We start from the raw sequence: 13,993 nt of genomic DNA, 5'->3' as shown, positions 1-13,993 counted from the left end.
TCCAAGGTCACACAACCAGGAAGTGGCAGAGCTGGACCAGGTCTTCTGAATTCCCGCCGCACTCTTAATCTGCACCATCGGGTCGCAAACTGATGGCCGGGGTTGAGGGGTCACATGCAGCCTGCAGACTGATTCATTTGGCTTCCACAGTGTTTTCATAAAATTAAAATTTATCATCTGCATGTAAAAAGAAGGGTGGTGTTTGCAAGAATAACATTCAAACTAGGCAACCAGACCAGACCGGGAGCCATCCTTTGGAGCGGATGATGGGCTGCCTCCTGAAGCCACAGACAGTGCAAGAAAAGGCAGTAAAAACCCAGAAGGCCTAGGAAAGACCGAACTACAGAGACAGTAAAAGATCAGCGTTTGCTGGGGGCTGGAAGGGGCAGAGCACAGGGGGTTTCTGGGGTGATGGAGTCGCCCGCTTAACGTCGCAGTGATGGGTACACGGCACACTGTTTATCAAAGCCCTAGGATGGACACCATCAAGAGTGAACCCCGCTGTCACCTGTGGCCCTTGGGGACTATGGCGCGTTCATGCAGGCACATGGGTGTAGCAGACAAACCGCTCTGGCGGGGGTCTGATAAGGAGTCAGGGTGTTGCGGGGAGTGTATGGAACTCTACCTTCCTCTGCATGTCTGGCAGTGCTGGGGATTGAATCTAGGGCCTCAAACATGCCTGGCAGGAGCTCTACCACTGAGCCGTGTCCCCAGGCCTTTTTATCTTTTTATTTTGAGACACAATCTTGCCAAGTGCCCCAGACTTGCCTCTACCATGCGGTCCTCCTGTCTTGGCCTCCTAAGTAGCTGAGATTACAAGTGTGCACAACTGCATCGGGCCCGTCTCAGTTTTACTGTGAACATAAAAATGCTCTAAAATATAAAGTCAATTTTTTAAAAATCCAGGAGCTCTGGCTACCCGGCCCCCTTCTTTCACAGGGCCCAGGAGCTGCAGGCCATGCCATGCCTCCCTTGACCCAATGCGCCCAAGCGCCCCAGCCTGGCCGGGCCACCTCTGGGTACCAGCCCCACGCCTGAGACATCTGCGGGTGACTCAGGCAGGAAGAGGATTCTCTGAAGTTCCTGATGAGAAAGAGATTGGTGAAAGTGTTGCCCGCAGAGCTGGCCAGCAAGGAGGAAGAGACAGTGACGTCTGCCTTCATCAGCCCCGGCTCATCACCCAGGGGAGGCTTCTGAGCATTTTCCGTGAAGCAGGAGGCTCCTCTTGATCACCCTCACCTGCCTGGGCCTGTGGAGGGCGGGGCCCCTGTGCCGAGCTCTTCGAAGCTGCGTGGGCAGGACATGAGCAAGCAGAGCTGCCCGCTCCCCCTGTGAGATTATCCCTGAGCTCACTCGCTTCCCAGGCTGGCTTATACAGTCACTGATTCACTTGACAAACATTGAGCACTGACCATGCCCAAGAGGCGCTAGAGCAGAGAAAGCAGGACAATGAAGGGGTGCTTCAGTGGCCAGCTGTAGTTTGTACCTGGCCACCTATCCTATCTTCTGTCCCAGTGTCCCACTGTCCCAGCCTCATCTTCTGGTCTTCTTTTGGGCAACCAGACCTCACTGATCAGCACTCCACTTAGTTCCAGAGCCAGGTGGGTGGATGGATCAGGCCTGGCCAATCAGCATATTCCCTGCCAAGACCTCAGGGATTGGCTCTGAGTTATGCATGTGACTCAAATCAGCCAATCAGAGACAGCCTCAGACTTGTGAGGAATGAAGTAGAAAAGTCAGTCTCTCTCCCTTTGGTTTGCTGCTCCGGTAGAACGGAACCCAGGGATGCTGGAGACTCTCTTTGCTGTCACTTGTGGTGACCATAGCTGACACAGAAAAATGGAGCTGAGAGTCAGAGAAAAGATGATTCCTAAACAACAGGGGCACACCTGGATCCAGCCATTCCCGAAGCTAAACCTGTCTTGGGACTTTTCCTTAAACCGATACCTTCGCACAATACATTCACACAGACACAGACACACACACCTTCCCCGCCCCCAGGGGACACTGTTCATTTCTGTCACTTCCAATCAGAAGACCTTGAGCACACAAGTGAGCACACAGGTACTTCCAGGCTGAAAGACAAACAGCTACAGTGAAAGCAGAGAAGGAGAGAGGCCCATGGAAAGTTCTCGGGAGCTGAGAGGAGAGAGCCAGAACTGGCTTCTGCGGGGAGGAAGTTCATGATTTATTCAAATTTTGGATATTCTAGTAACCATCTTCTGAACAATTTCCCTGCATCCGGCCCAGTGTGGAGATTTTCCGGGTCTCCTCCTCCTCATGGCAGGAGTCGGCACTTCACAAAAGACAAACAGAGGCTCAGGAGGTGAAGTGCTTTCCTCAAGGCCCCAGAGCAATTAGAGGATCAAGCTCTGACTGCCAGGCCGAGCTTTTGAGCTTTTCACCCCCGGGCAGAACTGCTTCACCGTCATGGTGCCGAAACTTTAAAGTTTTGTCCCAACATGTGTTACCAAGAGATGGTAAACAGATAGCGGCCGCCGAGATAGTGTGGCCGACTTGGGGGTGTGGCTCCCAGAGGCCTCCGAGGAAGGCCTTGTGTGCAGCTTGAGGAGTGTGGTCAGCAGACAGCCCTTCCTTGAGGGCCGCCTCCCCCCAGGGAGCCCCAGGGGGACAGCTCTGCCCGAGCCTGAGTGAGGCCGGGGTGCGCAGGCCGGACATCAGCACCTCACTCCACGAGCCGCATGTCTGCTAAGTCGGCACTGAGGTTCCCGCTGTCCCTCTCTCCTCCTGCTTCCTCCTCCCTCATTCAAGTGTTCAGCGAGGTGATTCCCGGTAAACATCTCTGACATCTCATACCCCAAACTCCAGCTCAGCATCTGAGGGACACTTCACCAAGGAGGACTGATTCTTGAGCAGCTCACAGAGGCGATGGCAGCTGTCGCACCAGCAAATTCCTTGGATGAGTCTGATGGTCACACAGATCCGGGAGGGAACCCCTGAGATCCAGGCAAAGCTCAAGGCATAGGGGGCTCTGAGGCAGGAGGACACGTGTGACAAGTGACAACATGTCAGACAACTTTCCAGGAAGTGGGGAGCTGAGAGCGTGAGTTCTGAGAGCAAATGATGAATGGCTTGATCTAGAGGTAAAGGTGGTCACAGGGTTCTCTTTGAGAAAGTAACTGGAATGGCCTAGAACATTCTAGAACATTCTTCCACCTAGACTGGCCTAGCTACCTGCGTGGCTTCCTTCCTAAGTCTCTTTCAGGCCTCTGCTCACATGTTGTCTCCTCAGAGAAGCCCTCCTTGGTCCTCCTCACTAAGCCCACACCCCACTCAACTCTCCATACCTGTAGCTTGCTCTGCTTTCTTCATGGCATGTATCGCTACTTGATACTACATTATTAGGTTTATTTGGTCATCTGTCATCACAAGTTTTGTGAGAGGAGAGATTTTATCTATCGAGGTACCCAAAGATCTCAAAGTAGGGACTGGGATGTACTGGTGTTCAATTAATTCTTGTCAAAAGATCATTTTGCATACATCATCAGGGCATCTATTTCATTCAAGTGAAAAAAAGGTACGTCCAACCCTTACCACAAGCCTGGCATGTAGTAGATGCTAAGTGAATCTGTTGCTGTTTGAAAGAATAAGCTCTGGGGATGAGTGTGAGGTCACCTCAGACTGGGGGTAGGGGAAAGAGAAGGGCACAGGCCCAGGGTTCCCCAGGAGCTCAGAGCACATGAAGGAGGAGGGGTCCAGGAGGATGACGGGAAGTGAGGCCCAAGGAACAGTGGGGTGTGGGTCCCACAGGGCATGACAAACCAGGCAGGACTGGTGACAGTCTGAGCGGGGCCCATGTAGAAACACAGGGCCTCTCACTCTGAAATACTTCAGAATTTCTACACGGCCATAGCAGAGCACTAAGCCAAGCCCAGGCGCCAGGTGGCCGCACGGATGGACATCTGTGATGCCAGCCTGATGCTCCAGTGAGGAAGAGAAGCTCAGAGAGATGAAGGGACCTTTGCTGTCCCCCAGACAGCCACGTCAGTCAGCTTTCCAGTTCAGTTTCTGGTGCGGATGGGAGGACCGCAGGCGGCAACAGGGCTCTGGATGCTTGCGGCCTAGGACCAGGGTTAGGGTGCTGCCGCTGGGATCCGGGAATCCACAGAGGTCAGCTGCCTGATCTCTGCCTCTCACTCCCCAGCACCCAGGCCTCGGCAGCAGATGTGGGGCCCTGGGAAAATTCTCCTGGAGGTTCCAGGAAGGCCTTGCCTCTGTAATGAGGGGGACAGCTGCGGCTGCTCTCCTCTTCCTACTTCTCGGGGCTACAGAGGTGTCAGCGAAAACTGCCAGAGAGACCAGCAGCTGCCCCCGCTGCGCCTTTAATTAGATGAGATGAATAAGCCTCGCTTGTCTGAGCCGCAGCTGCCGGATTTCCAGTTACTTGCAGCCATAAGCATTTCGATCTGTGATAGTCACGCCTCAGGACCGCGGCACGCCTGCATCCCGATACCCATCTGGACACACTGAGGTGCGGGACACAGGGGAAGCTTCCCCGGGTCACACGGTGGAGTCACGAGGGGACTGACTCACCCTGCAGCCCCGCCTCGTGGTCTGCTTCCCTGCTTCTGGGCCGCGGCGGCCCCGGCCAGCAGCTGCTTTGTAGCTGAAACACTCTGCGCAGGAGGGGACGACCTTGCCCCTGAGTCTTCCCAGCCTCCCTCAGGAGCCCCTGGCCACTGTCTCCAGCTTGCCCACACCCTTAAAAGATGAGGTGGTCAGTGTAGCCCCAGTGCTCCTGGGAAGGTGTGAGTCACGGCCGTGCAGCAGGAGATCTGAAGCCGGGGCCTGCCCATCCCTCTCGGGGTCCAGCCCCCCGGCCTGCGTCACCCCCTTCACTCAAGCGTTGACTCATGACAGCTTGCGGTCAGCTCTGACACTAGATCATTTTCTGCTCATCTTGTGCCCAGCTGGTGGCCTTTAATTAGGTGCTGTCAACTTCCTGCCTCGGTCCACGTTGTCTTTCCCCCCATTTTTGGCAGATTATATTAAAACTAAAGATATACTAATGATGATAGAGGTTAGCATATACCATGTTCTAAGTGTTCTGAATGAATTAACATTGTTTTCCTCAAAAGCTACTGTCGGGCCTAGAATATAGCTCAGTAGCACAGCCTCTGCCTGTCAAGTGCAAGGTCCTGAGTTCGATTTCTGGTACCAAAAAAAAGGCGCTGTCCGCGATAAGCAGTCTTTTTATTTCCATCTTATAGACAGGAAAACTAAGGCTTGGAAAAGTTAAGTCACTGGGCAGGGGGACTGAGCCAGGAGCGTTTGATGGAGCTAGACTATGACCATGAGTGTTTGACCCTAGTCCAGCTCCAAAGCACAAAGCCAGTCTGGCCCATTAGGATAGGATCAGAGGCTCTGTCATAGCGGGGTAGGTTGACTGCAGTCACATTTACTGTTTGTTTAAAAGACATCTGGAGACTGCAGACCACTGGGTGGATTTGGCACCTCAAGGTTGCCATAAGGACACAGGGTCTTTGCACTCTCCGCTTACACATCAACAGTGAGTCAGCAACTCATCTTCAGCTGGTCCTCGTGTCACAGATGGCTGCCGAAGCTCACTCATCACCTCTTCATGCAACAATGTCCAAACCAGCACAAAAAGAAAAGAGACAAACAGGTCTCTCCTCCCCTGCCTCCTTTCCATCAGAAATGAAACTCTTTCCCGGAAGCCCCGCATAGCTTACCTTTGGCCAGAACTGGGGCATGTGACCACCTCAGACCAGTCACAGGACCAGGAGCATAAGATGGCCATGGTTGGCTTAAATCAAATGTGGTTTCCTCCCTAGGGCTGGGCCCAGAGCCAGCTGAAGAAAGTCAGGGTTCTGTCAGCTGGAAGGAAGGGAGGACTGGTAGTTGGCAATGTAATCCCTGGCATCTGATAGCCCAGTACTTGAAAATGTTCCACACAGGCACGGCGGCTGGTGGGCAGGGTGGCTGTAGGTGGCACAGGAGGAGGGGGGTTGTGTTTTAAAAATAATCTTAGACCGAAGTATTTAGGCACCCTTGGAAAAAATACATCTATGGCGAACTCATCAATTAGAACCATAAATTCATGGCTATTATTCTGCAGGATGGGGACCAACGTAAGGATTTTTAAAGAAATAATACAAGTAAAAGAAAAACATTAAATAAATAATGGTTCTTTTGCTTCTAGATTTGGCAGCAGTAAGAGGGTAGGAAGCCCTGTTCTGTGTTATCCTGCTTGGCATTTTTTCCAGCTTCTTCGGCATTCTGCCTTCCACCTCCCTCCCGAGGAAAATAAACACCCACGAGGAGTTTTGCATCATCTGCAGAGACGACTCAAACGAAGGCTCCAGCTCAAATATAAGCCAGGCCTCCCGAGCCAGGAAAGGCGGGCATCTCCCCGCTGGCTCTTCCCTGGCGTTTCACCTCTGGCCTAGTGGTTTTAGCGGATGTACCCTCCTCCTATAAGCTGCTGCAAATCCTATTTCTGGAAGAAAAAAATCAAGACATAAACAAATTTATACTGACCACTTGAGATTTCATGTCAGGAACTTTCAGACTTTCCTAAAACATGAAAGCTTTTCATGAAATGAGAGTGTAGGAGCCATGGTAAGAACTGCGTGCAGGGTGGTCCGGTGACAGGGTCATGCACGCTAGGGATCTCGTGCAAAGGGGGAACCGGGCCGGTGTGCACCAGCCCCCCAGGCGCTCGGGTTGGGGTGCAGCACGGTTCAAGGCCCTGGTTTCCACACCTAGTACCTTCACGCTGGGCTTTGCAGGCCGCACAGTCTATGTGGCAGCCACTCTGCCGTGCCATCCTAGCCCTGAAGCAGCCCCAGGCACAGCTGTACACAAAGGCAGCGAGCGTGTCCCCATAGAAACTTATTTATGAATGCTGAGATTCTTCTCTCATATAATTCTGACATGTTGTAAAGTATTACTCTTCCTTTGTTTTTGTTTTTTTTTTAACCATTTAAAAATGTAAAACTCATTCTTAGCTTGCAGGCTGTACAAAAACTAGCATCGGGACAGTAGGACACAGTCTGACCATAAGCCACTGATGCAGGAAGAAATTATACAGAAACACTGGTAACACAGAGCGGTACCCCATGAACACCTGTAATCCCAGCTACTCTGGAGGCTGAGGCAGGAGGATTGCAAGTTCAAGGCTAGCCTGGGCAAGTTCAAGGCTAGCAAGATTTCATCTCAAAATAAATATAAAAAAGAGCTGGGGATGTAGCTCAGTGCTAGACCACTTGCCTAGCACAAACAAGGCTCTGAGTTCAGTCCCCACTACTGAAAAACATAGACATATTTCCTATATGTATGCGATATATATGGCTAGGAAATAGATAGACAAAGAAATTTGTTTATCCCTTAAAAAATATTTCACCAGAAACTAGCAACAACAAGTATTCTGAGCAGAAAACTGGGAGACATCAAAGTACGAAGATATTTTCCACCCAAACATTTTCGTGCTGTTTGAATTTTTTTCGGTGTACTTGTGCTACTTTCACAAAACAGAAAGCATCTGCCAGAGCAGAAAGTGTTTCTGTGCCACTGTAGTAAACACGAGAGGATCCGAATAAACACACAGTGTTGATCCCAGCACAGGGCGGAGGCGCCGGCTACAATCCCCAGCGAGATGAGGCCCTCGGAGCCGTGCGGGGTGCAAAGCCAGCGCCCAGTGCCACACAGAGCGGCGCTAACAGGCACACGCAGGGGGAACGGGGTCCGTGGAGCCGGGACGGGCGGCCCAACCTCACCGTCTCTGCTGGATGCCGCTCTTAGCTGGGTCACCGAAAAGCCAACGTTCCGCCAATATTTACCTTTGATCTCTGCTCCAGAGTGGAGGAGGAAAGATGCCCAGGCCTGGCGTGAACCGGAGGGTGGATGACGTTGGGAAAAGAAGAGGCAGCTTGCCTCGAAGTGGAGGTGACTCTAGGGCTTCGTCTCCCGGACGCCTGGAACCACTGAGTGTGCCGGCGAGGTGGCCCCTGGGGACCATGGCAGCCCCCACCCCAGTCCACAGCAGATGTGGATTTTTAAAAACAGCAGTGGTTTCTGATCGAGGCATCACATAGATAGAAGAGTTTCTGGCTTCCCTCAAAGGCCTGGAGCGCTGCCCATCCCGGGCCACCTTCCCACACGGGCGCTGTAGGCTGGAGCCGCGGGGTGTACACCCCTGTGGTGGGCTGAGGGGTTCAGGGTGCCTCACTCCCCGCCACTCCTGTCCCCTGCTTAGGACGCCTCCCTCCCTGCCTCCCTCCCACTGCTGCCTTCCGTTTGTGCTCTTTCCTCGGGCATGAGCTGTGCAGCTCTGACTGGGGGCCCAGCCTGGGCTTGTAGTTACAGGCATGAGCCAGACACAGAGGGCCTCTCTGCCTGGAACGGGAGGGGAGGTGGATGGCGAACGAGCCAGGACCCAGAAAAGGAGGGCTGAGCTGGGCGCGGTGCTCCGCCCGTGAGCCCAGCTGCTCCGGAGGCCGAGGCAGGGAAATCACAAGTTCAAGTTCAGCCCAGACAACTCAGCAAGAACCTGTCTCAAAATAAAAAAGAAAAAGGCCTGGGGGTGCGGCTCAGTGGTAGAGCGCTTGCTTAGCGGGTGCGAGGCCCCTGGTGTGAACCCCAGGACCGAGGCGGGGGCGGAAGGAGGACAGAGGAGGGGGAGGAGTGGGGAGAGGGCAGGGAGAGGGAAAATAGGCAGCAAAACCAGAGTGCATATGCAAGGTGGGGAGGGAACTTTACAGGCAAGCAGGCTTGGAGCAAAGCCCTCCGCTGGTCCGTTTTGTGTTGCTCTCAGAAAATCCGCTTGGCTGGCTAGCCAATAAGGAGCTGCATTTGGTTCACAGTTCAGGCGACCCAGGAGCATGGCCGTGGCCCCAGCATCTGCTCGCTCTAGGGAAAGCCCGGTGGCGAGGGCCTGACCAGGGCAGAGTCGGGTGCAGAAAGGTCACACGGAGAGACGGGAGGCGCAGGAGGGCCCAGGCTGATGCTTTGTAACAACCCATTCTCGTGGGAACTTGCTCACTCCCCAGAGACCCAGCCCACCCTGCCAGCCCAGGATTAGTCCACTCCTGAGGGCAGAGCCCCAGTGACCTTGTGTCATTCCACTAGGCCCAACCCTTAAAGGCTATACCACTCTGACTCTACCACCGAGGGCCAAGCTGATAGCACATGAAACTTCAAGGGTCACAGACAAACCATTTCCAAACCAAGCAGCCCTGAAACCAGTGAGGAAGCAAGCAAGCTTGGGGGATATTTGTGGAGAGAACAGTCCATCTGGCAGCAAGAGCAGCATATGCAAAAGTCCTGAGGCAGGAGGGCTCCTCGTGCAACTGAGGAGCAGTGAAGAAGCCAGTGCCACTGGAGAGCCATGCACAGGGCCAGAGGAGGGAGGTGAAGTCAGAGATATGACAGGGCTGCCAACAGTGGACGACCTTGTGGGATCTTTGCCTTTTACTCTGAGGGCGGTGGGAGCCATGGAGAATTCCAGGCAGAGGAGGGAGGTGGTCAGACTCAGAACTAAATAAAGTCCTTCCAGCTGCATGTGGACAATGGTGCATGTGCATGTGTGTGTGTTGAGTAGAATGGGGATGAAGGGCAGCAGGGAGGACCTCCTGCAGTTGTCCATGTGCGAGGTGACAGTGGACCAGTGCAGGCTGAGCTCCCGGTTTCCTCCCTCTCTCCCAGGTCTGAGCAGCTGCGCAGACGCCCACCTCCCACCTCCCTCCGCCCTTCCCTGCACGGTGTTCACCTCCTGCCAGGCACTGTACGCTTCTTGCTGAGTAGGTGTCTGTCTCCTTTGAGAGTCAGCCTGGGACAGGGAGCTAGCACGTGTGTCTGTTCCCTGCTGTTCCAGGCCCAGAAGAGAGACTGGGGCAGAGCAGAACTTTAGTAGGACTCACAGGAAGGATGGGGCAGCCTTGTTTCCGCCACCCTCGCTGCATGACCTGGCACGCTTGGCTTCTCCCCCTGTCCTCCTCTGTAAGCAGGGCTAACTCTGCCACCCTGCAGAGCTGTCACAGGGACCCAGGTCTGAGGTGCTGATGCTGTTGCTCTGAGCCCTGAGAGCGTCAGGGGCAGGGCTGGAGGGCAGCAGCGCCTCAGAGCCACGGAGGAAGAGCCACGCCCGCGCCCCTGGGTGGGACAGGCCTGTTTCCCACGGTTCTCAGAGAGAAAGTGCAAAGGGGGGTGCTGACTGGCAGCCCCTGCCTCTCAGCAGCTTCCTTCCCTGCAGCTGGACCCTCAGCCACATCCCTCGCCCGTCCCTCCAAAGGCCACTTCTGAGGGAGCTCCCCGGCGGCCCCAGCACTTCCTCCGGCAGCAGCGCAAAGAACTCACTGCTGCTAATGTTGGCACTGTTGCCGTTATGTGGACAGTGGAAGCAGCCTCGCCAGGCAGCACTGGCAGAGGAAGTGCCCAGAGTGATAAACCCCCCATCTAGCAGCTCCTGTGTACCAGAGCTGTGAAGTCATTGTCAGCACAACCTACAAGGTGGTAACCATTGCTGTCATGGTTTGTGTCCGGATGTCCCCCCAGAGCCTCATGCAGTCAGGGGGCGGGCTTCTAGAGTTATAATTGATCCATGGTCCAGTGCTGGAATTATGGATGTCAGTGCTACACCCTCCTTGGGGTGGGTAGTTTGCATACAGTGTAAGAGAGAGAAAGGGGCTTGCTCTCCCTGCTGCTGCTCCTCCATTTTGCTCTTGTTGCTCTCACTGTTTTCCGCCACCATGAACTCTTGCCCTCTGCCACGTGCCACTCTGCCTTGGAGCCAGCCGAGTATGGACTGACACCTCCACAAACCGTGAGCTAAATACACCTTTCCTTCTTTAATTCTGGGCGTTGGGTATTTTTTGTCGCAGCAACAAGAGAAAAGTAACTGAGACAATTGTTAATTCATTTTTCAGTTACTGCAGCCGAGATCTAGAGAGGAAGTGATTAGCCCTGGGGGAGGATTAAAAGGTGGAATCTGGCTCACACCTTGCTGCTTGTGACATTGTCACCCAAGCGCTCCCGGTGTGCAGCTCCTGCTGGCTTTGCCTCTTCGGATTCCTTAAAGATGTGCTGAGTTTATTTGACTCTTAAATAGCCCATTTCACAGACAATGAAATCGAGGTGTGGGGAGACAGAGCGTCATTGCCCCCCAAAAGAAACCCTACATGCATTAGCAGTTGCCTCCCCACCAGCTCTGGACTACCACCGGCCTTCCCGCCTCTGTGGCTGCCTCTTCTGGGTGGTTCATGCCAATGGGGTCTTCCTATAGGTGCTCTTTGTGACTGGCTCCTTTCTCTCAGCGTGTTTTTGAGGCCCACCCATGTGACGGTGGGTAGTGAAGCTCCTCCCTCCCTGTGGCTGTTCCGCTGGATGGCGATGCCATGCTGGTTTGTGTCTCAGTGGATGGATGTTTGTTTCCAAATGGACATCAGGCCTCATTTCTCTTGGGTGTAGACCCGGGCTGCAATTGCTAGGCCCCTGGGACCTCTGCGTTTGACCTTTTGGGGAACTGCCACACTGATTTCCAAAGAGGCTGCACCACTCAAAACCCCACCAGCACTCTGTGAGGGCTCCACTTGGTCCACACCCTCCATAAGTGACCTTAACATCAGCCCCACTGAGCAGTGATGAGGGGCCTCACCCCAACCGCTCGAGACTGGAATGACCTTTCTGGTGTATGGACCCACAGAGCACAGAGGAAATGCCTTGCATGACCCCTGAGACCTGATCCTAACAATGAGGGTGGCACTTACAACTTGTGCTCTTGGAACCCACGTCCTGAAAGCTGGCCACCATGTTGTGAGGAAGCCCAAAGCAGCCCGAGGAGACCCTTGGGGGTGTCACACCAAGGGTGTCCTGCTGCTGGCCAACTGAGGAGCAGCCACCCTCCACACCTCCATGCCTGCTTACTAAGAATAAATGCCTGTCTTCACAGGCACACACATGGGCAGAGGCTGAGGTACTGTCATCAGCAATCATTGCGTTTTGCTATCTAGGTCACACACGCGCTTGTGAAGTCTTGGATTTTGATTGCCCAAGTGCGGTGGACCCTACAAGGTGGAGTTGGCACTGCCAGGGCCCTCCCCAAACAGCACTTCATCCTTGGCTGTGGAGTCCATGCTCCAGCACCAAGCAATCAAGTCATGTGCTAAAAATCACATAATACAGAATCCCAGCACTCTGGGAGGCTGAGGCAGGAGGATCACAGGTTAAAGTACAGCCTGGGTAATTTAGCAAGACCGGATCTGTCCTAGTCACTTTCCTTGTGGCTGAAACAAAATACCAAACACAGCTTTAAGGAGAAGTTTACTTTGGCTCATGTTTCCAGGGCAGGAAGGCATGGTAAAGGGCCTGGCAGAGGGGAGCCACTCCTGTGGGGGCAGCCAGGAAGCAGAGAGGGAGGAGCCAGGGAGACAGATAAACCCTTCCAGCCATGTCCCCAGGGGCTGCCTGTAATCAGGCCCCGCCGCCTTACAGCAGGTCAGCTATAGCCAACACTGTCCAATCCTCCAAAAGCTCCACCTACAAGCTCATGAGACTTTTGGGGGAAACCTAGATATAAACCTTACACTGGCTCAAATAAAAAATAAAGGGAGGCTGGGAACGGGGGTCAGTGCAAAGGCCTTGGGGACCATCCGCAGTAGTGAAGCCAGCAATCACATAATAATGCTAAAAGGTTATGGTCTTATGGAGCTGCGTTACTAGCTGCCCAGGGACACATTCGGCCCTCGGGCTGTGGGCTACACATGGCTGGACTCCATTGGTAGTTTTGTTTTGTTTTGTTGAGACAGGGGCTCCCTATGCAGTTCAGGCTGCCTTGAGCTCACTGTAGCGCAGGTGGGCCTCAAACTTGTGGTGATGCTCCTGATCAACCTCTCAAGTGCTGGGATTATGGGCCTGTGCCACCACACCCGGCTCATACACCTGGACTATAAATAGTGCGGTGGACAGATCCAACTTATCAGTCAACATGTCCCCAAACCCAAGACCACTCCCCCATCCAGGGGCTCTTTGCATTTATGAAGGGCTCAGAATGCTCCGTGGTTGAGAGAAAATTTCACTTAGATTCCAGGGTCATTCTTGACTACATAAAGGAGATCAGTGTCATTTCCCACCCGGCCCGCTCCAAATTATATTGCTTTACATCTATTGTTTTATTTGATGTGTGCTGTACTGGGGATTAAACCCAGGGCAGTACTCCTAGCCACATCCCCTGCCCTTTTTACTTTAAGACAGTCTCACTAAGTTGCCCAGGCTGGCCTTGAACTTTTGATCCTCCTGCCTCAGCCTCCTGAGTAGTGGAAATTACCGGCCTGTGTTGGGGCACCCAGGTGGTATCTGACTTCAGGTAGCAACATCCTCTGAACTTTCTGGGTGAGCTGCTGTGGCCCAACCTTCTTCCTGGGAAGGGCGCCTCTGGTCTGCATGCTGTCTCCCTGGGGACCTGTGGTACAGACAGCTTACTGAGACCCCAAGTTCCTTGCAGTCACAATGCTGAGCAAAAGAGATTGGATAGGGAATCCTCAATTGACGTCGAGTTCAAACAGCAGATGTGATCTGGACAAGTCACTTAAGCTCTCTGAGCCTTGGTTTCCTCATCTGGATGCTTTACAGAGCCGAGAAGACCACAGGCTCACCCCTGCCCACCCTTCCACCTGGCTCTTCTCCTAGTCTGGCTGTCCAAGCTCCAATCACACTGGTCACCATTCTGTTTCTCCCACAGCAAAGCTTACTGCAACCCCAGGACTTTTGCACTGGCTGTTCCTGCAGCCCGAGGCTGTCCTGTCCTCGCTTTCCTTGTGCTTGTTTCCTTTTTCTCATTCCTGTCCCCCGCCAAATGTCACCTCCTCAAAGAGCCCCTCACCCAGCACTCCCTGTGACAGCCATCATCAATCACATGCGTCGCCTCCCTGGCCGCTCAGTGCCACCGTGTTTGTTCAGTGCTGTTGTAGTTGCCTGGGTAGGTCCGGTGCTGACACACAGATTCCACGAGATCGAG

General features: G+C 53.7%; 1 long non-coding RNA gene across 3 annotated transcripts; it reads right to left on the bottom strand.

The window, feature by feature from the left end:
* Window positions 1–5,197: 5,197 nt before the first annotated feature.
* Window positions 5,198–8,486, bottom strand: LOC102026363. 3 transcript variants are annotated; one of them, XR_001235553.1, is made up of 3 exons: window positions 7,824–8,486; window positions 5,715–6,481; window positions 5,198–5,598 (listed from the first exon to the last, which is right to left on the bottom strand). It is a non-coding gene; the product is annotated as an uncharacterized LOC102026363 (long non-coding RNA). The 3 variants fall into 3 exon arrangements; XR_001235554.1 differs by having other exon boundaries at window positions 5,715–5,964; XR_001235552.1 differs by lacking the exon at window positions 7,824–8,486 and having other exon boundaries at window positions 5,715–7,121.
* Window positions 8,487–13,993: the final 5,507 nt, after the last annotated feature.

This window comes from Chinchilla lanigera, unplaced genomic scaffold, assembly GCF_000276665.1.
Source record: "Chinchilla lanigera isolate Chin_1 unplaced genomic scaffold, ChiLan1.0 scaffold00044, whole genome shotgun sequence".
NCBI classification, from domain to species: Eukaryota; Metazoa; Chordata; class Mammalia; order Rodentia; family Chinchillidae; genus Chinchilla; species Chinchilla lanigera.
Note: the sequence above shows the minus strand (reverse complement) of the source record. Positions and strands in the feature narration are given on the sequence as shown.